The sequence below is a fragment of the Vollenhovia emeryi genome, unplaced genomic scaffold (assembly GCF_000949405.1).
Source record: "Vollenhovia emeryi isolate VEMERY1.0 unplaced genomic scaffold, V.emery_V1.0 DF939120.1, whole genome shotgun sequence".
Classification (NCBI taxonomy): domain Eukaryota; kingdom Metazoa; phylum Arthropoda; class Insecta; order Hymenoptera; family Formicidae; genus Vollenhovia; species Vollenhovia emeryi.
Window position 1 is genome coordinate 805,945 of NW_011967246.1, and position 6,600 is coordinate 812,544.

A 6,600-nucleotide genomic window follows, 5' to 3' on the forward strand; every position below is an offset into this window, starting at 1 on the left:
TCCGCTGAAGAGAGAGAGAGAGAGAGAGAGAGAGAGAGAGAGAGAGAGAGATTTTCCCTAATGAAATATAATATAACAAATACGCGACGAAGCGCGACGGCGATTGCGCGGTTCCGTTTATCGCGAGAACCGTGCGCTTTTTGCGCGATTCAACGCGCGGACGAGTCTATCCTCGCGCGCGCGCGCGCGCGCTCTTTCGCCCGCCAGCTCGCCGGCCGGCTCTTTATCTTGTTTTCACGGGGCGAGAAGGAATATAAGGTAGTGCCGCGGAGTGTTGGCGAAGCTGTCGGTCGCGCTTGGTCGGCTGCGGTTTACGCGAAGCTGCCTCGCCTCGCTTCACCTTGCCGCGCCGGTCTCTGCGTGCTCGCTCGCAACGTGGATACCTCTACGTGTCCCCGACGCGGCTCGGCTCGACTCAGCTCGGCTCGGCTCCGCTGTTCGCCGAATGGTGCGAGAGAATTGGAAGGAAGTCGCGAGGAGCGTAGCCGCGCCGCGGGAGTGCGAGCGAGACGCAGGAATGCGAGAGGAAGGGCGCGATATACCGCGAAAAGCGCCGACGAGCGAGACGCTCTACCGTACCGTACCGTACCGCGCCGCGCCGCGCCGCCACGCCACGCCGCCACGCCGCCACGCCGGCAGGCGGCTACGAACCGGTCGCTGTGGTTGCCGCGGTTAACCGCGCCGGTGCTCTCAACCCGCGGCGACCGCGATGGTCACGCAGCCGCTGTACCCGGCTTCCTCCGCGCGTACAACTCTCTCGAAACGGCCCGATAGATTCGCCAAATTACGCTTACGAGAATTCTACATCTACGCGAAAGTGTCGAGCCCGCGCGAAAATAGCGAATAATATTTCTCGAGTCCCGCTATCTCGTCCGGGAGATAATTCGCGCGATAATTGGAGAACATAACCATCACTCATCGCGCGCGAGAATGCTATTTTAATTAATCGTTATCGGTCGAGAGCCTCTTCGCGACCGGCCTCCCGGTTTTATTCGTCCCGGAAGGGAGGAGGAGGGAAGGAGAGCGAGTCAAAGGAGGCCCACAAAACGACTTGTGCGCGAACGTGGTCTACGGTCTTGCCAACGCGGAGATTTGCGAGGATGACGGAGCGCTCTGCGGAGAGCACTCTCGTTAATATTTTTGCTCTTGGACGACGGCGAGCGCGCACGCGCGCACAGCCAGATTGAAAATAACTAAATGCCGAATCACCGCCGCTACTAACGGCGCTCGCACACACGGAGCTTAATGGAATGTGGAATTTTATTGTTCCGACACTTTTCCATTATGCAAATGCACCAAACAACTGCTTCGCTCCGCGATACGCATCGAGGAATCAATTTTAATTATCGTCGCAACGAATAATTAACAGATCATGTATTCGGATACGGGGGGAGGGGAAAAAAAAGTCTACGTAAAGACTGATGAATGATTGCCGCGCGCTAATTGATTGCCGAAATCATTATCAGCGGAAAACGCAAAAATCACGTGTCCGTCGTGCCGCGATCATTTTCCCGCGTCAATGCAACGGGCCCCAAACCGGAGGATTCGAACGTAATCCTATACCCTTTGTCATTTTTCGAGCGAGGCCGGTATTATCCCTAATCAAATCGTTGAGCAATCCTGTCGCAAACTTCATCGAATGGCGTTAACACGGTTGATGGGAACGGAGCGGAACGGCCTTTGATTAATATCTCACTAATCGCAAAAAGTCGCGGAAAAGCCGACGGCGGCGCTTTTGGCAAAATGTTAGGTCGATTGTCTACGTGCGTATGTATGTATGTATGTATGCGCGCGTACGTGTGTATTCGCCTCAAAGCTGCGACTCTAGCCGCGGCTGACAAATGCCTTCCGCGATTCTGGCAGCGGTGTACCGTTATCCAAATTACAAATAACACACCGCCGTTGACGTTTTATCCAACGCCCGAAGACAAATTGCAGCCAACGTAGGACGGCCGAGCTCGAGATTATCCCCCTCTCGCCGCCGCCGCCGCCGCCGCCGCCGCTGCCGCGCGTCTTCCAACTACTCTTCGTGGTGTAACCGCGTGTCGTGGACTCGGTTAATACCGGTAGTTGCTCGGCCCCTTGGTCGGCACACGGAATTAACACGGCGAAGTGTATTTATGGATCAGGCCCGACCAGATATCCCGAGGAGGAGCGCAGGCGGATCGTTCCGTCTCTCCCTCTCTCGCTCCTGCCCTCTCCGTCCGTTCGCCTCGCCTCTCGTCGGCGTTTCTTTTCCTTCTTCCACGGTGGAGGATTAATTAATGAGACTGGACAAGCCAAGCATTATTACCTGCTTTACAGCGGCGTGGCGCACTGGCGTGGGAATGTCTCTTCTTCCCTCGATTACCGCACGTAGCAGCGAAATTTGCCGAGGGAACTCGGACCATTAATTTTCATTCGCGATCGGGGCCGTGATAGCTCGCACGATAGCTCTCGGACGTGTAATGATCCGACGTGCCGCCGATCACGTTTTTATCTCGTTTCTGCGACAACACGTTAAATACGAAGGCGGAAGGAGTCGCTCGCCGATACGATCTTCCGCGTGCGCGCTGCGCGTTCCATTTCACATCGGCGCAAACAGCGAACGTAAATTCGTCCTCGGTAATGATTCCTCATCGTTGGCCGCGTCCTTTATCCCAGCCGGAGCACGGAGCGCGGAGCGCTCGGGCAACGCCGAGGGCGCGATAATCAAATAACATCGCCGCCCTTGTGCCCGACGCCATTGGCCCACATCCCACCGCATACAGGACGTGATACACGTGTACTCGCAGCGTGTAACGCGTGCTCGAATATAGTGGTCTCTCAGTGTGCATCGCCGGTGCATTTGCCATGCACTCGCGGAGCGAGCCGCGCGCACCACGCGTAATGCACATTTGTAAAGCTATACACGGGGCCCAGCAACCGCGACTAGACATTTTTCACCGTGCCGAGTAACTTCCTTAATTGAAACCTTTTGTGAAGGAACAAAGTGTATTCTCGGTAACTGTGTAAAAAAGGGGGAGGGGGCGGGGGGAGAGGAGGGGAAAAGGAGCGGGGAAAAAAAAGGAGAAATTTGCCGTCATTTCAACTTTAATAGCAGCAGGAAGAAGAAATTACAGAGCGCGCGATATTAATGTCAGCGCGAAAGAGAAAGCATTATTATAGCCGCGACCGAGACGCCCGCGGCTAAACGCGTAATAGAGCGCGTTTAAATTGGAGCGAGACTTAATTGATTAAAATGGACGTCGCGGCTTGGCTTAAAATTCGATTTTAGGTCAGTCGCGAGGGGCTAAATTAACTAACGAGATATTAGTGCCGCGGGGTAATTTAAGACCCTCTGGTAAGACAGTTGCTCCGCCGTATCGAGGTCACTTATACATTGTTAAACGCAGCCATCGATTTTTCCCCGGATAGTCTGCGACTGTCATCTATGTTGCAACGCTCATAAATAATTATCGATGCCTCCCAAGTGCCGAGATATTTCTGAGGAACTTATCCGCGGGTTTACACCGATTTCCAAAGAGATTTACAAACATACGCGGGGAGGCGATTCGCCAGCCGGACGAAAATTTCGACACGCGTGGAAGACGTCGCTAGAGAGGAGGGCTGGGCTCTTCGCGCGCGGAAAACGAATGGGCGACCGTGTCGTTTATACACACTCGAGTCGGGAGAAACGAGCGGACGCGACGGCGACGACGACGACGACGACGACGACGACGACGACGACGACGACGTGGTGACGACGAGAAGGGCGATTTCGTCACGGCAGTCACGATCGTCACGGTCGTCGCACTGTGGCTGCGCAAAGCGGGGCAAAGGGAGACGAACGACTAACAGAATTATACTCGCAGACCATGGAAGGTTTTTAACGGTCGATTTGCCGCGTAGCTCACTCTCTCGTGCGGGTCGCCACGCCACGCCGCACTATGCCGTGTCCTCTCGAACTCTTCAGCGGCAGCTAAGAGCGACGGCGATAGCGCGACGCTCACCCCACAGCCAGTTAGTGCCCTTAAACTGTCCCTACCCTGTATGCCGTTCGGCGTTTCGTCACGCTAAACGGGGGGTCAAAACTGGCCGCAGATGTCGGCCGTAAAGCTCGTACGGGCACGACCCAATGCTCCATCGCGTTCGTCCCCTCGTACGTGTGTCCTCTCCCTTTTCATCTTCCTCCCTTCCCCTGTGCCCGGAATCGCGTCGTTTCGCCATTGTATCTTCCGCCGAATACACGCCCTTAAATAAATCTATCCACGAACCCCCGTCGCGCCGCCGTGACCACCAACCACCTACCCCTGGCCTCCGTTGTCCTTTGTTGCCCCCGTGTGCTGTTGTTACCGAGATTAGGTTCGCGTTCCACGCACGTCGTCCGGTCCCCCGACCTGTCCCCCTCGACTCGAGTTGCCTTTTTATTGGCGGACGCGGTGGTGCGGTGGTTCGATTTCGAGAAATCTCGTCTCCCCCCCTCGATCTCGCGCGCCGTAACAATGTCATATTTGCATCGAATCGACGTATCGCGTTCCGGCGCATTCGCCGCGTAATACGTACACGTTTACGAGCGTGTTAATCCTGACGGCGCGATGCACGCTGCCTCGCTGAATCGACCAACACCTATCGGACGCGACGGTGCGAGCAACCGTGACACGCTTCGAGAGATTCCAGCGCGATCTTTAATGACGAGGCGCGGCGGATTGTTAACGATCGCTCGTCGACGTTTAATTAGCCGAGGCTCGCGATTACGGGCCGCGCTCGCTCGCTCGCTCGCATCTCGCAACCAGCAACCAGGGCCCCGCGGCGTAATCGCAATCGCGACTGTAACGACCCGTGCCGGAGGGGGACCGTAAAAGGCCGGCGAGTCAATGACGAGATTCGCTTCTCCTTCGTCGTTCCTTCCTTCGCTCGCCCGTCCTTCTTCCGCACCTCTTCCTCCGTCCATCCGTCCATCCGTCCATTCGTCCGCTCTTGCACCATCCGTGGGCACTTTTGTGCAATGCCGCGCTGCACGCACGCACGAAGCGAATCGGCGAATTACGACGATTGAAATTCAATTCCGCGCGCGGCCGAGCGGCTAATTAGACGCAATTGCGGCGGCGGCGGCGGCGGCGGCGGCGACTAGGCAACTAGACGACGAGTCGTCGATATGCAGGGACCTCGAGTCTACCCCGCAGACTCGCGCGTTGCACGCATCGCGGACTGTGATTACGAGCGAGCGAGCTCGGCGATGCCAAAAACGCCGGAAGTTATCTCTTCGAGCGAGATATACGCGAATATAATCGACGTGGCTTAGCCTCGAGACAGTCCAAGAGCACGAATTATGTATAGCCTGGGAGAGTACGTAATCCGCTTTTGCGATTCGAACTCGAGAGACATACTTCTCCGGCCCGTGTACGAGGTCGTAAGCCGGTCAAAAGCCGTAAGGCGCGGGACGATTAACGTGGTCGGGCATGCGTGACGAATAATTATCCGTTCGAAAGCTGCGTCGGCAGTCTGTCGGCGTTAACCGGCCTCGTACCCGCAATGTTACGACATTCAAGTCGCAAACGACGTCGATGATCGTTTATCGATGGCTACTCCCGTTCAACGTTTGTACACTCGCTGACGTTACAGCGCGTTATATGGCATGCGTTATCGCCGTGCGTGCACGCATAATTAAAAATTCATGTAGCGCTTATTTACGGTGTCGGTAAAAACGCGCAACGTCTTCGGTTAATCCGCAGCCGAGAGTGGCGAGGTACAAAATTCGTTTCGAGAGATAATCTCTGGCTCCGAGTCTCGCGACTAGAGAGACGTGCGAATTGACAATTTTTCCCGCGCGCACGAGTCAAATCGAATTTAATTTCCCTTCTCGGTTTCATTCCATTTCTTTCGATTCGGGTGAAATTTTGTCGATTCCACTCGTATATTTGGAACATCATCTCGAGTTGCGCGCACGTTTCAATCCGCGCGGAGAAACTTACTTTCCTTAATAAAAATATAATGTCAAGGACCGCGAGGCGTGAAAAAATCCCTTTCGCGAGACAGGAAGAGTCCCATTATGTAAAGTTTAGCAACCGGTGCTGACAATTAGCACTTGCAGAATCGCAAACGTCGCTTGCGCGCGACAGACGGCGGACCCTCTTCGATCCGACTCATGTTTACGGAGTAAACAAATCGCCCCGATTGAGGGGACCGTGACTGCCGCGTCATCGAGCATCGGTCTCCCCGCCTCATCCTCTCGAACCATCGACTTCACTTCACGGTTCGACGTTGGCAACGCGATTCCAACTCTCGGCCCCCCCCCCCTCTCTTTCAGCGCGCTCTTACTTTTCCCCCCCGACGACTTTCCACCCCCTCTTTTTTCCCCCCCGAGTTAACCATCGTACGGTCTATATTGCGCTATTATTATCCCGATCCAAGTCGTGGCGTCATTATTATCCACGAGCGCGGGAAGTCATCTGTAACCATCGCATCGCGACGGGCGGTGACTTAATAACAGTCCGCTACGCAAGCGTAATGGACGCTGCCGAGTAACGTAAGCCCGCTAATTTACCGCTTTTTTTTCCACAAGTCCTCCCCCCCTCTCTCTCTCTCTTTCTCTTAGTATTAGGTTATCAAATGTATTTGTTGTTTGTCTACTAGATTGTT